Source organism: Felis catus, chromosome B3 (assembly GCF_018350175.1).
Source record: "Felis catus isolate Fca126 chromosome B3, F.catus_Fca126_mat1.0, whole genome shotgun sequence".
Taxonomy (NCBI): Eukaryota; Metazoa; Chordata; class Mammalia; order Carnivora; family Felidae; genus Felis; species Felis catus.
The window spans coordinates 85,044,739-85,053,028 of record NC_058373.1 but is presented as its reverse complement, the minus strand read 5'-3'; the positions used below and the strand labels follow the sequence as shown (position 1 = coordinate 85,053,028).

Sequence of the window (8,290 nt, the reverse complement as noted above, 5' to 3'; positions counted from 1 at the left end):
GCATCTGACTCTTGATTTCGGTCATGGTCCCAGAGTTGTGGGATCCAGGCCCGTGTTGGGCTCCGTGCTGAGTGTGGAGCCTGCTTGGGATTCTTCCTCTCTCTCCCTTTGTCCCTGTCTCCTCCATGCACTCTCGATAGATAGATAGATAGATAGATAGATAGATAGATAGATAGATAGATAGATAGATAGATAAAATAAAGGACATTGTGTCTGTAGCCATTTTGAATAGCACCCCAAAAATGAGAAGATATTTGAACACTATTACCCAATTCATCAAAGAGGTCACTTGCATCATTGACAAATGAGTGCACTTCTGTTACACATCTTCATTGTTTCACATGTGTGTTACTCATTAACAGAAACAAAAATAGCAACCAACATTCACGTTAAAAGGAATCTCATTCATCAGTGATATGAGTGACTTCTTTGCTGAATCAGATAGGAATCATGCATGCATTTATTCAGGTCTGATTTTTGAGACACAATTGTTGGTGAGACAAATTTAAAAAACTGGTTGGACTTTGCAAAAAATAGCATCTCACACTGAAGTTACAGGCATGGGTTGAAAAACAAGGGTTTTTAATTTGAAATTTATTTCTTAAATAACCTCCTTGTACTCTTACCCTTTCATCTTAGTTATACAGTTAACCATATATTTAATCCTCGTCAGTCCTTATTTTGATGTCCTTCTGGTCATTTCAAATGTGTGAAGCTCATTCTCTTGTAGATTCCTTAGGCAGGGTTCACTGGAATAATGCTCCCTGAGTTCTTGCTTGGTGACAATGGCAACCTAATTTTCTTTTCCTTATAAGTCACCTGCTCTTTTTTCCTAGATATGCCCCAATTTGTTCCTTTTCCTTTACGTTCAGTGATTTTACTAGACTATGTCTTGTCGCTGGTCCTTCTGATTCAATATTCTCAGTTATGCTTTCAGTGTGAAATTCAAATGTTTTTTTTTCAGGAAAATTTTCTTAATTATAGTATTTAGTATTTATTCTGTTCCTTTACTTTGGCTTTCTTCTTCAAGGATGTCATAATCCATGTAACTAATCTTCTTTGTCCATCCTCAATATTTGTTCCTTCCTCTTGACTCCCTTCAATCTCATACTTCATTGATTTTTGTTGTTGTTGTTTTTAAATTTTCCTCCTTCACCTTCTGTTTCTTCCAAGGCAATATGTAATGGGTTTGTTCAGTCTTGTGTTCCTTCTAATTCAGTCTTCACTTTTGAAATGAATTTTTTTTTATTGTTTATTCCTTGCTGAGTTGTCACCTCATTTCTGAGTTTTTCTAATTATGATATATAGTAGATACCCCTTATCTGTGGGGAATCTGTTCCAAGGTGCCCAGTGGATGCCTGGAACCACAGATAGTACCAAACCCTACATATACTATATTTTTTCCTATACACACATACCTATGATAAAGTTTATAAATTAGTCACAAGAGATTAACAGCAATAATAAAAGAGAACAATTATAATAATCTACTGTAATTAAAGTTGTGTGAATGTGGTCTCTCTCTCAAAATATCGGACTGTACTCACTCTTATGACAATGATGATGATGATGATGTGAGATGACAAAATGCCTACGTGATGAGATGAAGTGAGGGGACGATGTAGGTGCTGTGACACAGTGTTAGGAGACTACTGACCTCTGATGATATGCCAGAAGGAGGATCATCTGCTTCGTGACCACAGATAACAGAAACCACAGACAGCGAAACCATGAATAGGGGTGGACTACTACTGTGTTTTGTTTTCTCAGGTCTTGTAACATTTTAATATCTTTCGTCATTTTGAAATAGTAGATCACAGGATTTTTGTGTTTAAATATGGAATGCTTGCAAACGTGCGTGCCATCCTTGAGCAGGGACCATGCTAATATCTGTATCATTCCAATTTTAGTATATATGCTGCCAAAGCAAGCACAATAGATGACAGTTCTGATCTGTATTGTGGGCATGTCTTTCTGGCATAGGAACAGTAGTGTACTTCTCTTTCTCTTTTTATTATAATAACTTTGTATGGGAATTGGCCTTAATACTTTTTAGTTATTTAATTTATTTTGTTTATTCATTTTTGAGAGAGAGAGACAGAGCAGGAGCAGGGTAGAGAAAGAGACACAGAATCCGAAGCAGGCTCCAGGCTCTGAGCTGTCAGCACAGCCCCAATGTGGAGCTCGAACTCATAAGATGTAAGATCATGATCTGAGCTGAAGTTGGTGCTTAACCAACTGAATCACCCAGGCACCCCTTAGTTATTTTTACATAAAAATGGTTTTTCTGGGGGCGCCTGGGTGGCTCAGTCGGTTAAGGGTCCGACTTCGGCTCAGGTCATGATCTCGCAGTTCGTGAGTTCAAGCCCCGCGTCGGGCTCTGTGCTGACAGCTCAGAGCCTGGAGCCTGTTTCAGATTCTGTGTCTCCCTCTCTCTCTCTGACCCTCCCCCATTCATGCTCTGTCTCTCTCTGTCTCAAAAATAAATAAATGTTAAAAAAAAAAAGTTAAAAAAAATGGTTTTTCTGGCCACCTACACTAAGCAAGTTACGGGAAACCTTCTCTAACATCACAGAGTTCTCTCTTTATTTGTTTTTGTGTGGGGCTCAATAATACAGTGCCTTAAATTATGGAAAGAGCCCTAATGTCCACCAACTGATGAATGGATAAAGAAGATGTGGTATATACATACAATGGGTTACTACTCAGCAATGAAAAAGAATGAAATCTTGCCATCTGCAACGACGTGGATGGAACTGGAGGGTATTATGCTGAGTGAAATCAGTCAGTCAGAGAAAGACAGATATCATATATTTTCACTCATATGTGGAAGTTGAGAAACTTAACAGAAGACCAAAGGGGAAGGGAAAGAAAAAAATATATTAAGTTACAAACAAAGAGGGAGGCAAACCATAAGAGACTTTTTTTAGATCTTTCTTTTTTAATGTTTATTTATTTTTGATAGAGAAAGACAGAGTGCAAGTGGTGGAGGGGCAGAGAGAGAGGGAGGCACAGAATTTAAAACAGGCTCCAGGCTCTGAGCTGTCAGCACAGAGCCCGATGTGAGGCTTGAACCCATGAACTGCAGGATCATGACCTGAGCCTAAATTGGAAACTCAACCAACTGAGCCACCCAGGTGCCCTGTAAGAGACTTTTAAATACAGAGAACAACCTGAGGGTGGAAAGGGGGAAGGAGGGGGAAGAGGAAAAAATGGGTGATGGGCATTGAGGAGGGCACTTGTTGGGATGAGCACTAGGTGTCTTATGTGATGAATCACAGGAATCTACTCCTGAAGCCAAGACCACACCGTATCACTATATGTTAGCTAACTTGACAATAAACTATGTATATAAAAAAACAGATCTGAAAAAATAAACGTGACAATTTTAAAAAATAATATGGTAGCTTGTTTTCTGAGCTTTTCTTCGTTCTATTGCCATACCCCACTTTAATCTACACCTTCTCTTTTCTTCATCTCTGTTGTCTCTATCCTGCTCAATTTTAATTCCATTTCTTCTTTGGAAGCATTTGACTATACTTAACCTTTTGTTCTTCCACAGACATTTCCAAATCAAGTCTGTCAATTTCCTGGAAAAGTCCATTAGAATTTATTTTCTATATTTCATTTGAGTATTTAAAAATTATATATATCTCAGGACTCCTGGATGGCTCAGTTGGTAGATGGAGCATGCATCTCTTGATCATAGGGTCCTGAGTTCAAGCCCCATATTGGGCGTGGAACTTACTTTAAAAAGAAAAAAAAGGCAACAAATATTATATATGTATCTCTTTCATACATTAGAAGGGTAAATACTGTTTCAAGATAGTTTTTTTTAGATGCATGTTTGTATATGTGTGTGTAAGTACACATGAATGTATTAGGACATGTAACCGTGTCAAAAAGTATGGAAACCACTGCCCTTGGTCATCCAGAAGGCTATTGCAGCACTGATTCCCCTTTGGGCTCCCTCTTTTCCATCTGGTGTTCATTTTCTTATTGACTGTTTTAAAACTACCTTTTATCGGGGCGCCTGGGTGGCTCAGTTGGTTAAGCATCCGACTTCGACTTTGGCTCAGGTCATGATCTCATGGTTTGTGGGTTCGAGCCCCGCATCGGGCTCTGTGCTGACAGCTCAGAGCCCTGGAGCCTGCTTCAGATTCTGTGTCTCCCTCTCTCTCTGCCCCTCCCCTGTTCATGCTCTGCCCTTCTCTGTCTCAAAAATAAACATTAAAAAAAAAACTACCTTTTATTTCTGGGCTCCATACAGATCTCTAGGGGAGAACTACTGACAGTGGTGATGGAGTCTGAAAGGGAGCTGGGAGAAAAAAGCCAGGGAGTTTCCTGCCTCCCTCAAATTTCACACCACAGGACCATCTCTTACACATCTGCTCATGCAGTCAGCAGGGAACTGCTGCTGAATTTTTTAGCTAGCCTTCTCATCCCTTGCCACACGATCTACAGGGTTGTAAAATTAGACAGTAAATCATAAGAGACTAAAAAAATGTTAGAAATGTCTTCACTCTTAGGAAAACAGTTTGAAGATAGTCTAGGCTCCTGCTGGAATTCTAACAGATAAACCTCAAAGCGCCCTCTGCTGGCAGCCAGTATTCACCACCACCTGTCGACAATTAGAAAATAATGCAGACTTCATTGGTACATATTTTTAAGATGGTGATCACACATAGGGATTTATAGTTATTTATATTTACTACTATATTCTACAACTAAAAAAACTGAATTAAAGCACCTTAAGTTAAAATAGCTCTAACTCATACAGAATCTACAATTTTGTTCTGTTTTGTTTTTACTACAAGTTTTCAAGTATTACAAACAAATCTAAACGATATTTTAAGATGAAATGGACTAGTCATTTATAATTGTTGAGAATAGTGCTTGCTTAAGCAGCATATATAATTGTTGGGAATAACTGTTACAATGTTTTGGACATTTTTATTATGAACAGGTGTAGTATGTCTGGAATAAGTGTATGCTGTGTGTCGGTGCTTCTAACTTCATATTTTTCCCTGGTCAAAACAAATAAACTCATAACTATCCTCTTTCAGTCTTTATGTAAAATTTCTAACTGCCTAAGAGAGATTATCATAAGGAAGAATAAAGACAAATTCTTGGATTTATGAAAATTAAATTTGCATTTATCAAAATTAAGAGTAGTTTATTACTATAGTACAGCCTTAAAATAAAGTTAAATGAAATTATATGGAAGAATGAAATAACATCTTGAAAATTTAAATCATTCATTTTAGTACTTTCTAAACTGATAGTTATTCATATATTAGCATAGTCATAGGAAGATATTTAAAATACCAACATCAAACACCAAATATCTTGCTCAACAAAATTAACTACTTTTTTGTGTGTATTTACACAATGATATACACAGTACTTGCCTGACGTTTTCCTAGAAAGATTATAAAAATTTTATAGTTCCTCATTTTCAAATCTTGTGCCTATCTATGTACTGAGGTCACTAAAACCTCACTATAACTTCGTATATAACTCAATGCACCGGAGACAGTATTTATCCTCAAGAGAAGAAACTATGAAACAATCTAGTTCTAGATCTTTACACAAAAGATCAATAAAGTAATTTATTTCCCAATATGAATATTAATTAATTTGCTATTTACAAATCCTCTATATTAAATTATTAGTTAGGCCATTCCTGGTTAATAAGTCTAGAGAGTCTATTGATTTAAGTAGATCATTGGGTAAAAACACAACTGTACAAAATTCTATTTTAAGAATGTTGAGGATAAAATTGGGAAAGTGTGGGGCAAAAGGTTACTAACAAGGTTATAAATTTCATAGGCAAATATAAACTGTTTAATGCCACATCCTTTCAGAGCACTTTGGCTTGTATTAAAGTTCTGATGTTTCCTTTTGTTTAATTACATACTTTGTTTCTATAGTAACTCTAAAGCATATAATCCGTTGCAATGTTCCTAAGCCTTTTACATGGTGACTTCTTTTCAGTCAGTAAACAGTAATAACAATATAATCCTTGTTTAGATCTTCATCTTCTTCCTGAAGATCCCTTAATTAGTACACAGCAGAATTAAATGCAACTGCAGTCTCACTATGCAATTTTGAATAATTAGAAGAAAAAATACAAATTCTAAACTAAGTTCCTAAGTTTTCTAGGAATTTACTGCCACCTTCAGGTTTTAATCAAAATGCATTAGTATTACAGCTTTTACATTTTTAGGAGTCCCTGGTTAACGCAGTAGAAATATTAACATTATTTTCTGGTTTTGAAAGCAGAGCGCTCTCTAACTTAGATTGCAGTACAAATGTCTTTCATGAATCGTGCTTTCATTTTGTCTTGTCTTTTATGATTCTTCTATAACATGTAATTGAAAATCAAAGCCTACAGTTTGTTTTACCAGTCATTACAACTATAATTACACACTGGGAGCTCCTAGAAGACTATCCAAAATATACTTAAGGATCTTTAGGTTAAATCTAATGAAAAACCCTTCAACAACAACAAAAAAACTGTCTTAAATGTTCCATGTCTTTAGCCCTCTAGCTAAAGACCACCAGGAACATACCTGTAACTGAACAAGGTGGGCCTCTTGCTCATTGCAGTGAGAGAGAACACATATCAGAGGGAACTGTGGGTGTCTGAGAAAGAAGGTGTTAAAAAAAAGGACTTACGGGGCGCCTGGTTCAGTCAGTTAAGCATCTGACTCTGGTTTCAGCTCAGGTCATGATGTCAGGAATCGGGAGTTCGAGCCCATATTGGGCTCTGTGATGACAGCAGGGAACCTGCTTGGGATTCTGTCTCTCTCCCTTGCTCTGTGCCCTCCCCCCCCCCCCCCCCCCCCGCCTCTCAAAATAAACTTTAAAAAAAGGACTTAGTGGGGCGCCTGGGTGGCGCAGTCGGTTAAGCGTCCGACTTCAGCCAGGTCACGATCTCGCGGTCCGTGAGTTCTAGCCCCGCGTCAGGCTCTGGGCTGATGGCTTGTAGCCTGGAGCCTGTTTCCGATTCTGTGTCTCCCTCTCTCTCTGCCCCTCCCCCGTTCATGCTCTGTCTCTCTCTGTCCCAAAAAAATAAATAAACGTTGGGGAAAAGAAAAAAAAAAAGGACTTAGAGAATTGTATCATATAAGGAGTTTTTGGTAGGGTTCAAAGAAGTGTCAGGAAGTGGGGGCAATTCTATGATTGTGTATCTTAATTAATCTTATTTATAAGACAGGAGGTATGAAACAAGGCCAAAGATGTAATTGATAAAGCAGCAGAAGTTGGTCATATTAGCAGTAGGGGGCAGGTTTAGTATTTTTGTTGTCTGCAGACTGGCCTTGTTTCTATCTATAGTTAAACAAGATTATGAGAGGGGGAAGGTCTTGTGTTCTTTGTCGCACTTCATCAGAGTCACAGAGTGGCCTTGTTTGATGTGGGTGCTTTACGAGATTGTTTCTATTCAACAGGAGAACGCCGAGGCCCAGCAGCGAGGGCCAGGCAGTTCCTGGTTTCCTCCTTCTCACGTGTGCATTTGCGACTCTACCAATATCTTTAGTTTTTATTCCTTGAATTTGTGGTGAAATTACAAAAGTTCATTATCCTTTTTAAGATGAAAATCAACAGAATATGAAGCCCTAGTGTTTGTGATAAATGTTACAAGGGTCAGAAACCGAACTCAGGGGTCGTCAGGCATGTAGGAGGGGGAGCTCTCCTCTCTGCTCCCAGTCACGGCCCAAGCCCGAGGGAGCCCTTGAGGGAGCTCTCGGCACCAGTCACGGCCCAAGGCCGCTCTCTGAGCAGGAGTGCCAAGGCAGGGGGAGACCCGAGGAGACACTGCCATTCCGGCCACTCTGCCTGCAACATGCCTCCTGTTCCCTCACCTGGTTCTCTGGACTTTCCCTTTTTTCTACCTCCATTTTGAGCTTTAAAAGATTCTCTGAGATTCTGGCCCTCTATTGGTTCTGTTCCTGCCAAGTGAATAAACTAGGGCACAGCAGGACCTATTATTTATTATTCACAGTAAAGGAACGGTGTGTGTATGTTGCTGCACTTCTCGATTTCTTTTTTGATATAATATGTCGTGGTGATCGTTTCATATCAGCCCCACAGATCTCCTTCATCCTTTTTAATGACTGCAGGGTATTCATGTTACGGAAACAACCATGTGCAATTCCACCGTATGGAACTGCTGAACAGTTAGATTTTCTCCTTTCCTTCCTTCTTTCTTCTCTCTTATCAAATAAGCCTGAGGTGAATCCTTTTGGACAAATAGTTTTGACCCTGGGAAAGAGTATACTTGTAG

At 38.7% G+C, this 8,290-nt stretch overlaps 1 non-coding gene across 1 annotated transcript; it reads right to left on the bottom strand.

The window, feature by feature from the left end:
* Window positions 1–1,831: 1,831 nt before the first annotated feature.
* LOC111561067 lies at window positions 1,832–1,934 on the bottom strand. The gene has a single exon (XR_002743435.1). It is a non-coding gene; the product is annotated as a U6 spliceosomal RNA (small nuclear RNA).
* Between the last annotated feature and the right edge of the window lie 6,356 nt (window positions 1,935–8,290).